The 12965-nt window shown below is 40.5% G+C and overlaps 1 long non-coding RNA gene across 1 annotated transcript in view; it reads right to left on the reverse strand.

Moving 5' to 3' along the window:
* Window positions 1-2192: 2192 nt before the first annotated feature.
* Window positions 2193-12965, reverse strand: part of LOC144577716 (uncharacterized) — a 31787-nt gene continuing 21014 nt past the window's right edge. The window contains exon 3 of the long non-coding RNA XR_013522242.1: window positions 2193-3644. This is a non-coding gene — a long non-coding RNA (uncharacterized LOC144577716). The remainder of the gene's footprint in view (window positions 3645-12965) is intronic.

Raw genomic sequence — 12965 nt, forward strand, 5'->3', positions numbered from 1 at the left:
CCCCAATCCCCCCACTTCCTGCTATTCCTCTTCTAGCCCCCCACCCCAGGCCCCAGTGTGTGATGTTCCCCTCCCTGTGTTCTTATTGTTCAACACCCACTTATGAGTGAGAACATGCAGTGTTTGATTATCTGTTCTTGTGTCAGTTTGCTGAGAATGATGGTTTCCAGTTTCATCCATGTCCCTGCAAAAAACATGAACTCATCATTTTTTATGGCTGCATAGTATTCCATGGTGTATATGTGCCACCTTTTCTTTTCTCTTTCTTTCTTTCTTTTTTTTTGCGGTTTTTTCTTTTCTTTTTCTTTTTTTTATTATACTTTAGGTTCTGGGGTACATGTGCAGATTGTGTTGGATTGTTACACAGGTATATACATGCCACAGTGATTTGCTGCATTCATCTGCCTGTCACCTACATTAGGAATTTCTCCTAATGTTTTACCTCCCCAATCCCTCCACCCCCTGCTATTCCTTCCCTAGTCCCCCTACCCACCAAGTGGCCCCAGTGTGTGATGTTCCCCTCCCTGTGTCCATGTGATCTCATTGTTCAACACTCACTTATAAGTGAGAACATGCAGTGTTTGGTTTTCTGTTCTGTGTCAGTTTGCTGAGAATGATGGTTTCTAGCTTCATCCATGTCCCTGCAAAGGACATGAACTCATCCTTTTTTATGGCTGCATAGTATTTCATGGTGTATAGGTGCCACATTTTCTTTATCCAGTTTATCATTGATGGGCATTTGGGTTGGTTCCAAGTCTTTGCTATTGTAAACAGTGCTGCAATAAACATACGTGTGCATGTCTTTCTAATAGAATGACTTATAATCCTTTGGTTATATACCCAGTAATGAGATTGCTGGGTCAAATGGTATTTCTATTTCTAGATCCTTGAGGAATCACCACACTGTCTTCACATTGGTTGAATTAATTTACACTCCCACCAACAGTGTAAAAGCATTCCTATTTCTCCACATCCTCTCCAGCATGTGTTGTCTCCAGATTTTTTAATGATTGTCACTCTAACTGGTGTGAGATGGTATCTCAATGTGGTTTTGATTTGCATTTCTCTAATGACCAGTGACGATGAACTTTTTTTCATATGTTTCTTGGCTGCATAAATCCCTTCTTTTGAGAAGTGTCTGTTCATATCCTTTACCCACTTTTTGATGGGGTTGTTTTTTTCTTGTAAATCTGTTTTAGTTCTTTGTAGATTCTGGATATTAGCCCTTTGTCAGATGGGTAGATTGCAAACATTTTTTCCCCATTCTGTTGGTTGCCAGTTCCCTCTATTGATCGTTTCTTTTGATGTACTGAAGCTCTTAAATTTAATTAGATCCCTTTTGTCTATTTTGGTTTTTGTTGCCATTGTTTTTGGTGTTTTAGTCATGAGGTCCTTGCCTATGCCTATGTCCTGAATGGTATTGCCTAGGTTTTCTTCTAGAGTTTTTACGGTGTTAGATCTCATGTTTAAATCTTCACTCCATCTAGAGTTAATTTTTGTATAAGGTGTAAGGAAGGGATCTGGTTTCAGCTTTCTGCCTATGACTAGCCAGTTTTCCCAATGCCACTTATTAGATAGAGAATCCTTTCCCCATTGCTTGTTTTTGTTAGGTTTGTCAACGATTAGATGGTTGTAGTTGTGTGGAGTTCTTTCTGAGACCTCTGTTCTGTTCCATTGGTCTATATCTCTGTTTTGGTACTGGTATCATGCTGCTTTAATTACAATAGCCTTGTAATAAAGTTTGAAGTCAGGTAGCGTGATGCCTCAAGCTTTTTTTTGTTGTTTCTTGCTTTGGTTTCTTTCAGCTATGTGGGCTCTTTTTTGGTTCCATATGAAGTTTAAGGTGTTTTTTCCCAATTCTGTGAGGAAAGTCATTGGAGCTTGATGGGGATAGCATTGAATTTATAAATTTCAACTCTGTTTTCCTTTTAGAATTTGAATTCAAGAAAAAGAATATCTTAACAGGTACAGTGAAGCATAGCTCAGATGTCAGATTGTCTCAGATCATATACTTAATGACTCTGTTACTATGCTAAAGATAATTAACCTCCCATAACTCAGTTTCCTTAAGTATAAACTGATAACAACACTACATCCACTTCATGCAGTTGTTGTAATAATTAAATCAGTTGGTATGTGTAAAGGTATTGAAATAATGCTGAATATATGGTTAGCATTCAAAAAGTCTTAGGTATTATTACTGTTGTTGTTTTATTGCTGTTGGTTTTTATATACCACATAAGGCATGATGAAAAAATTATAGAAATATACACACAGATTTCCATTTTGAAAAATGCTTCCAGCTAAATTGGGAAAACAAACTATGTTTACACAAAATATTTAAGGAGTGGTTAAAAGACCATATTTGAGAAAAACAAATGCTAAGACTAATAACTCACATGATTGCTGAGGAAGATTAGTAGGCAGAAAGATGATCAATAAAGGGATGTGTCACTTAGAAGAATAATTTTGGGAGAGATCCCAAAGAAATGGTGTATGGTGGGAGAAGGTCCTGTGTGGACAACTGCAGTCAATTACCCAGCCCCCAGTTCCCCCATGCTCAAAAGTGTATGAAGGGGAAGTGGTATACTCTTTTCTATTACTCAGACTTGATTCTTTGAAACACTCCCACCCAATCTTTTAGAGGGTATGTGTCAAAAGTGCAGTTACTTGTCCCTTTAGTCATAATACCAGTTTACTCATACTGGGTTGCTGTTTTTGTTGTCACTTCAGTAGGTGAGTTTTCTACAACACTATCAAACTTCTCTTTAAGGGAATATGAGAGTTGTTTCAAAGAAAACGCTGTTGGCTCTTCTTGGTGAAGAGCAAGGCACTTCCTAAGCTTTGAACACGTTTTTTACTTCACACACTCTGCCCAGACTCTATTCTCTTGTGGAAATATGTGCATAAGTCTACAATTGCATTTCTTTGCATATCTGAAATTTTATGTGGCAGTTTTGCTAACAACTCCTCTAGTCTACCTTAGAGGTTATAAACATTTATTTCCACTTTAGTCCAGTGACAAATAACTTTTGGCTCTTCTCTCTCAAGATTGTTGTGTTTGGGTATATGTTTTAATATTTTGGTGTACGAGAAACCTAAATGGTTTCCTTTACTGTCAATGTCAAAACTAGTACCTATGTTCTCCATTTTAATCCACACTGAATACTATATAAATTATCTTATCAAGGCACAGGCCTGATTATATACTTTCCTTTCTAATGCTCTTGATGGCTGCCTATCGCATGTGACTTGTGACATTCAACATGTCACATGTCATGATTCATGTGTCATGATTCATATGTCATGATTCAAGACATGATTCATCATGTTTTGATTCTACATGCTGTAGGCAACATGTGATATGTGACATGTGACATTCAGGGCCCTTCACAGCCTTTTCCTAGGCCAGCTTTCCAAGCATCCTTCACCCTTTTCTAATCTTGCGTGAGTCCTTATGGGTCGGTTGCTTTGATTACACAAACTCCTCTCAGTAGAATGACTTTTCCTCTTTCCTTTTAGACCATTTTCTGAAGACCGGTCAAAGACTTTCCCAGCTGCTCTAAATAATTGTTCTCCTTCTAGGCTCTCATAGCTTTTGACTTGCCCTCCAGCTGGTTGTTAGCAGTTGGTGAGTTTCTAGCCTGCAACAAAAGCCATAGTTAATTTAGAAGCATTGAGTTAGAGGGCATCACAGACTATGACTGCCTTCTGGATCCATGGAAGGTTCTAAACAGTAAATTTTAAAACCCCCAATTTGTTCAGTGCACCCACACATTTGCTGTTCTTGGGCACTCTAGATACCTTAGAATTTTATTAGAGTTTACTTAGAAATCTGATAGGACATTGTGGGTATACCAGCTGGAATTAGAGACACCTACTCTAGTGTGGGTGCCCCTCTGGTGTCTAGGGTTCTATGTATATTATCTCACCAAGGTTGGCCTCATCATATGCACTTTACAGGGAAGGAAACTCAGATTCTGAAAGCCAGATGCTGTGCTCCAGAGGCATGTGGGAGTCAGGGAAGCACAGTGGATGCTAGCATGGATGTCTGCAGCCCAGCTCCCTGGTTTTGAATTCCTGCTCAGCTCTTCAGTAACTTGTACCCATTATAAAACCTTTCTGTGCCTAAGATTCCTTTGCTATAAAATATGATGGTAGTATCTTCAGTAAGTTGATACATGCAAAGCACCTAGAACAGAGTCTGGCATATAGTAAGTACATCTAAGTGTTAGCAATTATCATCATTGTCACATTATTAACTTTAATAAGCACAGAACTAAAGAGGAAATGAGTCAGGATTTAGACCCAGATCTGTTTGGCTCTAAAGGTTTCCATTTGTACATGTCAGCCTACCTCCTGCTGTGTCCATTTGCCTTGAGATTAAAGAATAGAATGAAGAGTCCTCTTCAACTTTTCTCTCAGAGACCCAAGCCCTTAATCAAATTATTTTAGTTTAAAATGTATGACCAGTACCTCCTTCGCACTTTGTGGAGGTTGAAATCTCCACAAGAATTAGAATGAGAGAGTTCAAACTGCTTCCATACAAAGGCATGGTAAAAACCAGGGATCCTCTTACGAAAGTTGCTCTGGGAAAGTTCACTGTGCTTGTAACATTACTGGGGTTTGCCTACTGGTGTTTGGACCTTCTGCACAAAGCCACCTGGTTAGAAAGGATGCAAACCAGCTTGAGCATGCCTGTTAATACAGCACATACAGCCACCCTCTTTACCTTCCTTCCCCCACTGAGGGGTGAAGGAAGGTTTTGTAAAGTTGTAGGAGTATTTCTTCCTCCCCACCCCACCTTCCTCCTTCCTCTGTTCCTCAGAAAGCATAGGCCCCATACTGCTCAGGAAGAGCAAAGCAGAGGTGAGAGACACATAAGAAAGGTGTTATATCTGGCATGACTGGTTTAGGCTTAAGTTTGGGCCTAAATAGCCATGTAGGGTGAATGTTTTCTGCATGCCTGCATTCATCGGCTACTTTAATTAAGCAAGAGGCTTAGATTGTGAGATGAGTTCCCTGAGGGCATCATGCTTTTAATTTAGTTAAATTCAATTAAATCCATCAAATTCATTCTGGGCCTCAAGCTATGGCAACAGACTAGGTTCTGTGGATATAAATTTATATAAGGCAAGGTTAGCAGCCCCCCAGAATTCTAAGTCTTGTCCAGGAGGCCAAAAACAAACAAACAAACAAATAAATCTAACCCATGTGTTAAGTTCTATAGTGGAAGAATGCATGGAAAACTGTGAGCCCATGCAAGCAGGAGAAATGGCCCAGATGACTGGTTGGGGAAGGTGGTGGTTTGAGGTCCCAGTCAGAGAAAAGCTATCTCTGGATAAGAAATAGAAAATTATCACATAGAACAAGGGGAGATGAACACATCAAGCAAAAGGTAGGGAAGGAGCTAAATCTTACAGATGTGAAAACACCTGGCTTATTTAAGTGAATGATCTGAAAACAGTAGCTTGGAAGTATTCTAAATGTTTCATAAGATCACCACCTTACAGTAGCCATATGAGCCAGTTATTTCCATTTTGTAGATGATCAAACTAACTTTCCCAGTGATATAGGCAGTTCATCACTAGGTTTGAACAAGACAAGCTACCTCCAAAGAAAGATACAAGGATTAGTCATTAAATTTAACCATTACTCTCTACGCCACCTCTCTAGATTGAACCTTCTCAACCAGGGTTAGCCATGAGAGTCATTTGGGAGATTTCTAGAAATGTAAAGATTATATTCCCCTGAGAGGGATTTAGTGCCTCCCCTTGGTAAATGGCTCCATTAAGTGGTAAACAGCTCATTGTTCAAAATTGAGCCCTGAGAGTCATTCCTGGTATCTCTTCCTTCTTTATCTTCTACATCCAGTTCACCTTCAAATTTTTTCAATTCTCCACCAAAAATTTATCTCCAGTGCTCTCACTTCTTCCCATCTCGGCTTCCAGTACTCAAATCCAAGTCTCTGCAAACCAAATGATCTCTCAGCTTTCCTTCTACCCCACTTCTAACACTTTCTCCAAATCGCTGCTACAGTGATGGGATCATACTCTGGCTCAAAGTCTTCCCATGGCCTTCCGGTTGCCCTCAGAATTCAATCCAAACCTTCACTCTGGTTTACAAGGCTCTGCACAGCTAAGCCCATGCCTATTTATGGGTTCATTTCATACCACCCTTCCTCTTGTCCTGCCATATAGATGTTGTTTCTCTTCTCCAATGTGACAAGCTCTTTTCTTCCTGAGGGTCTTCCTACCTGCTGCTGTTCCTTCTGTGTGAATGACCTGTTTCAAACTTGGCTCTTTCTCAGGTCTCAGACCTTCCCTGATCCTCTTTGACAAAAGATTCTTTCTGTCATTCGTTTGTGGGGCACTCTGTTCTTTTCTTCCATAGCAAAACTTGTTATGCTTATATGTGGTTACTTATTGAGATCCATGTCCCCTACACAAGCTCGAAAGTTCCATGAGGATAGGGATTATGCCTGCTGCATTCACCATGGCATTCCTTATCCCTAGCCCAGGGCATGGCCCAGAGCAGAGGCACAATATGGTTCTAATGAATAAATAATTGACAGAGTAGATACAAAACTGCATGAGATCGGAAAAGAGGCGATTGGATTTGGCAAGGAGGTCATATTTGCTCAGCTGATTTCACTTAAATGGTGGAGAAAAAAGCAAACACAGTGAACTGTGAAGTTGAATGAGAAAGCAAAGAGGAAATTAAGTTATTCTCATGTGAAGCAAATGATCATAGTTACTACATGCGAGACTCTGAACTTGGCACCTGACATTCATTATTTCATCACTGCAGCAACCACATGCAGGATGCTCTGTAATCTCCATGTTTGGAATGAAGTAAAGAGTCTCAGAGAGGTTGAGTGATGTGCCCAATGTTATATACCTCAAACATAGCGACACCAGGCCCAGGCCCACCTTCAGAGTCCAAGCTCCTAACCACTGAGCCAACCACTCTTGAGTGTGCAAGGGAATCATGGTGGTGAGTGGCTTATTAAAACCACTACCCTCAAGCAATTGTAATTAAATAGGCCTGGGTGAGGGCCTAGGAATCACTGGTTTTAACAAGTGATTGGTTTTGAGTGATTTTGAGGTAGGGAGCCCAGGGGTCCGACTTTGTGGAGCGTCACTCCACGGTATGCGTCACGAGAGAGGAGATCTTAGGTCACTTGCAGGTTCTGAACTAAACCTTGGAGCCTCCAAGACTCCATTTTGTCTGTATAATTGATTAAAATGTTTTCTCACAAGTTTATGATGACTAAATCACATAATTTATATGGACAGAGTAGATACAAACCGCATAAGATCAGAAAAGAGAGTTATAGAGTTAATGTACAGCAGGTACATAGTAAAGATTGGTTTCTTTCCCCTCTCCTGGACTTCTCTTTCAAGAACTTTTACTAGGTTAGGAATGAGAGAGATAGATAATTTGAAGTGGTGTCAGTTTCTGGGAAGGGTTTTTTTTTAATCTTTTTTTTCCCTATCTCTAGTTTTCATACAGGAAAGTGGAGGCACTAAGTAATGAAGTAACTTGGCCTCAGGTCATAGCTAGTAAGGGGCAGCCCTCTTAACCTCTATGCTATGTTGGTGGGCAAGATAGATTTGGGAAGACATTAGCAGTCAACACTTGTTGAATTTCAAACTCAGTTGATCTTTCTATTTCTTTGTTCTTAAGACCTTTCCTTTCCCCTTTATTTGTTGATTTTGGTCTTGACTTTTCGATAATATGTCTTTTTGTTTTTACTATAACCATCAAGTATTTTTAGGAGACTATATAGTACTAAAATCAAATAAATGTAGTCAATATATGAGGTAGTGGGCAGATCATAAGCACAGTTAAGGAAAATTGCAATGTTTGGGATACCTGGAAACTGGAAATCTCTAGTAGAAGCTGCAAGGACTTTAGAGGCTTCAAAGTAGCACATGTGAGGAGATGAGAAGGTGAAGCCTCTGCCACAGGGGTGGGCCTGCTTGCTCCTGACACCTTATCTCACCCTGGGTGAAAAGATCAGAAAGTGTCCTGGATCTTGTCTCGGCCCTTTCCTTCCAAACCTTCCATGGACTCTCTCCTTTAGGGGTGGCTTGTTTGCAGCTTTCCTGTGGCTGTGCCTTTATCATGGAGAAGCACATGACCCCACATCCCTATTTCTGTGGCCTTACTTTTAGAATATGAAACCCATAATCCAGCCCTGAGTTCAAGCCCCTGCCTGCATTGTCAGCTAAAAGTTTTGTGTCCATCTGACTTGCCTTAGATAAGACCTCAGTACGAGGTCTTACTGTGTTTTTGATTGATGTTTTGAACCCTTCCTTCTTCTGCAGGTGCTTCTGCTTTTCTCAAAAATTGTGTTTGTTCTCTCATGTTTTATACTTGATGTTGATGCCTAGGTTTTTAATTGCTCTTTATCTCAAAATCTGTTTGTATAGTACATTAGAAATGTGCGTTGCTCTTTTCACCAAGAATTAAAATTAATCTGACCATCTGAAAATAGACTCCATTCTATTTTCCCAATTTACATTACTTAATGTATTAGGGTTCACCAAAGAAATAGAACCAAGTGTGTGTGTGTGTGTGTGTGTGTGTGTGTGTGTGTGTGTGTGTAAGACATTTATTTCAAGGAATTGGTGTATGTGATTGTGAAGGCTTGGCAAGTTCAAAATCTAATGGAGAAGATTGGCAGACTTAAGACTCAGGAAAGAGTTGCAGTTGAAGTCCAAAGGCATTCTGCTGGCAAACCAGGAAGAGCTGATGTTGTAAATGAAGTTCAAAAGCCATCTGCTCAATTCTCAAAAGAAGATATACAAATGGCCAAAAAGCATATGAAAAAATTCTCAACATCATTAATTATCAGAAAAATGCAAGATCAAAACCATGATATGATACCACCTTATCCCGGCAAGAATGGCCATAATTTAAAAAATTTAAAAACCAGTAGATGTTGGCATAAATGCAGTGATCAGGGAACACTTGTACACTGCTGGTGGGAATGTAAACTAGTACAGCCACTATGGTAAACAGTGTGGAGACTCCTTAAAGAACTAAAAGGAAAACTACCATTTGATCCAGCAATCCCACTAGTAGGAGTGATCCAGAGGATTAGAAGTCATTATATGAAAATGATACTTGCACATGCATGGTGATAGCAGCACAATTCATAATTGCAAAATCATGGAACCTACCCAAATGCCCATCAATCAACAAGTGGATAAAGAAACCATGGTGTGTGTACATGATGGAATGCTACTCAGCCATTAAAAGGGATGAATTAATAACATTCACAGTAACCTACATGGGATTGGAGACTTATTCTAAGTGAAGTAACTGAGGAATGGAAAACCAGACATCATATGTTCTCACTGTATATGGGAGCTAAGCTATGAGGGTGCAAAGGCATAAGAATGATACAATGGACTCTGGGGACTTGGGAGGAAGACGAGGGGGAAAAAGACTACAAATAGGGTGCAGTATATCCTGCTCAGGTGATGGGTGCACCAAAATCTCACAAATCACCACTTAAGAACTAACTCATGTAACCAAATACCACCTGTACCCCAATAACCTATGGGGAAAAAAGCTATCTGCTAGCAGAATTCCTTCTTACTTGGGGACAATCAGCCTTTGGCTCTAATTAAGGCCTCAACCAATTGAATGGGGCCTACCTATGAAATAGAGGGCAGTCTACTTTACTCAAAGTCCACTGATTTAATTGCAAATCTTATTCAAAAACTCCTTTACAGAAACATCCAGAATAAGGTTTGACCAAATATCTGCCATTATGGTCCAGCCAAGGGGAACACCTAAAATTAACCATCCCATGTAGTGTTTTTCTAACTGGACTCTGTAGGCGGTATTAATAGGTTGGTAGGTGAAATTAAAGGGGAGGAATTCAAAGGTCCAATATATTTGTGACCTACTATACCTCCTTCTTGGAGTGCCATATTGCACATTCATCTGTCAAAGACTGAGAATTCCTGAGGTCAAGACAACTGCTTGGCTTTGTGTAACTGCTGCCAGAGGAAGGCAGGGCAACTTGTATTATGTGGTCCTTTACCTTGCAGCCCCAACCTCCACCAATGCATTGAGAGGATGTGGGGCTGGGGTTGTTCTCCTATCCCCAATCCTAAACCCCGACTTTCAGATCTAAATTGCACAGAGATGTTTTTCTAATGGCCAAAAATATGTGCTGTGAATTAATTCAATAAGATAGGATAATGATTTTATATTCAGTGGTTCACAGGCCTTTAAATAAATCCCAGGCAAAATGGTTAAAGCTTCTGTATTGTAGTGATCTGAGATGCCCTGGACGATGCTTGGTCTTTCCAGCTCTATCACTTAGCTCCCTTGATGGTTCCTTCCCCTTTTGTCATCATTTCTCTGCTCCATGCCATTTAACCTCTCTCATTTGCCACTTCATGCTTCCTCTATATCCCCAAGGGATCTCTAAACAAAACCATAAGGAGGTATACCACAGAAAGAGCAAACTTGTTGTTTTTGTAGAATGGTTGCTGTTCTTTCTGCACTTGATGCAAAGGCCTTCTCATCCTGTACTCTATGCATCACTAGTCATCTTTCCTTAATTAAAGTGCCCACAGGCTGGAACTATGGTGTGCCTGTGAAGTGACGATAATAGGGATTATTAGCAATCTATAAACAAGCTTGTTGAATTGAATTGAGTTCACACAAGTCAAATCAACTGGGGGAATCCAGATTCTCCACCCACTCAAACCACTGGCTGTGGCTTTGACGTGACTTCTTGTGAAAAGGGTTTGGGATAAGGAAGCTGGTGGCACATGTTCCTCTCATTCCTTCCCTCTCCTTATTTTAGGGAGAAGTGAAGGCAGCATTCCTCTGGTCGAGCATAGTCTATTCCTGTCTTCAACAACAATTTCTCTGTTGAGCTAACATATCTGCATATTCTTGCTTCCTTTCCTAGCCAGTGGCTGTCATGGACCAAACTCAGAGTAACCCCCCTGAATGCAAGTGGGGTAGAAGAGAGTCTTATGTGGGCCCAAACTTAAAGGTGGAGCATTTGCAAACTCATCTCTCCAGTCCAAGCAGGTGGCAGATAAAAGCTTTCCCTATTACTTAAAAAAAATTAGATCCTTAATTAAAGCAACTTGGCATGAAGAGTAAAACCAATTAAAAGGAAAGAAAAAACAAAAGAACCTATAAACCGCAATCTAACAACAAGGGCTAAGGGAGGCAGAAAAGGAACATCAGAGTAGGATGTGCTACATTTCCATGCCACACTACTGAGCGCAGGAGGTAGGCTGTTTTTTTTTTTTCTTTCTGATGAACTTAACACCCCCACATAAAGGAACATTAAACCTTTCCAAACCCAAAGCAGATTGCTTGCTCTGACATTCCAGGGTAACTGAAGGAGGCCTGGGAAACCCAAACAGGAAACTGGAAGGCAACAGCATTGTAATCTGCTAGAGAAGCTTCTCGGTTCCTCTGATCTTTCTCTATTAGACGTGCCTGCTGCCTTGTAGGCTGAGCAGGGTGACTTTCTGCCCTCATAAGATTTGGCTCCCTCAGTGAGGCCTCAACACTATTGATTTTGGCCCTTGCTGATCCTCTCACTGTGGCTCCATGGTACTAGTAGTGGACACCAATTTGTCTAGCATGCTCTGGTCTGATGCTTCTCTTGACATCACTACTTCCAAGTTCAGTCTCCACTCAAGTTTGCTCATTAAGTGGGAAGTAAACAATATAGGTTATTATTCAGCAAAATCAAGGGTGATATTTGGAGCTTGACTTAGCTGGAACATCACCTCAAGATCAGTTCCATGGTGCTTCTTTCAATTCATGCTCTTTGAAATATGGTGTCTGTGAAAATGTAGCTCCTTTTGCATTTTCAGGTTATTTTGGAGGAGTTACAGTATATACATGGTGGTCAGAAATAGCAACATTAGCTTCTGAGAGAGACCACAAAAGAAAAACTGCACTTACAGTGGTTGTTAAAACTGTTTAAATTCTTAGTAATTGATTGTTGAATAATAGAACCACAACCCACAGTTTGATTAAACTAGGTCAAATTTGAGTTTACATTAGTTGACTACTTGTAAACTGGGCTGATGTGGCAAAGAACCACCAAACAAGTGCTGCTAAACTGGGAGCGCGATGAGACGGTTATTTATTTTATGTATGCCTCTAGTCCCGACAGCTTCCTGTTGTTACTGTGCCTTAGGCAGCAAGTGTATCGGCTGAGCCGATATCACCTCAAAACTCCAAAACTCCGAGGACTGTGCCCAAATATTCACAAAACCTTTTCTGGCCTCAGTTTTCTCATCTAGAAACCTACCTCATAGCAATGCCTGAAGGTTCAATGAGATAATACATCTAACCCCTGACAGAGAACCAGGAACACAGTAATGAACTGAGTAACTATTATTTGAACCTAGGAAATTGCCACCATCCTCCTTTTGCACAGAAGAAAAAGGAAGCCGAAATGCTTGAGTGATTTCCCAAGGGCACGAGGGTAAAAAAATGAAATGATTCTATGAGGTCTGGCACATGAAGGGCATCCCAAACATTTATTTCTTCTCACTTCCCTAATAGGTGGTTCAGCCCAAGGCGAGAACACAGAAGGAGGTTGTGTTCTTGTGTTCGGAGCATTGACTACCATATTGTAAATTGAGGCCATGGAGAGCCAGGCTCTGACCAGCTTTATGGTCAGCATTAAACAAGAACAAGACCTAACAGGTAAACTTGAATGGAATCAGGAAAGTCAGAGGGAAGGCAATGCGTTCTGAGATGCTTACTGGGGAGGACAGCACAAAAAGTGTGTGAGTATGGCAAGGGGTGGGGGAAGTAAGGTTTGAAATTGGGAAAATGATGGAGAAAGCAGGGAGATGAGGCATGCAGAGAGGTATTTTGCTGTGAATTATTTTGACTAAGGATGTATTTCTCAAACTGGGGTCTGAAGATGACAAAACCATGGATATATTCAT

This window comes from Callithrix jacchus, chromosome 9 (genome assembly GCF_049354715.1).
Source record: "Callithrix jacchus isolate 240 chromosome 9, calJac240_pri, whole genome shotgun sequence".
Lineage (NCBI taxonomy): Eukaryota > Metazoa > Chordata > Mammalia > Primates > Cebidae > Callithrix > Callithrix jacchus.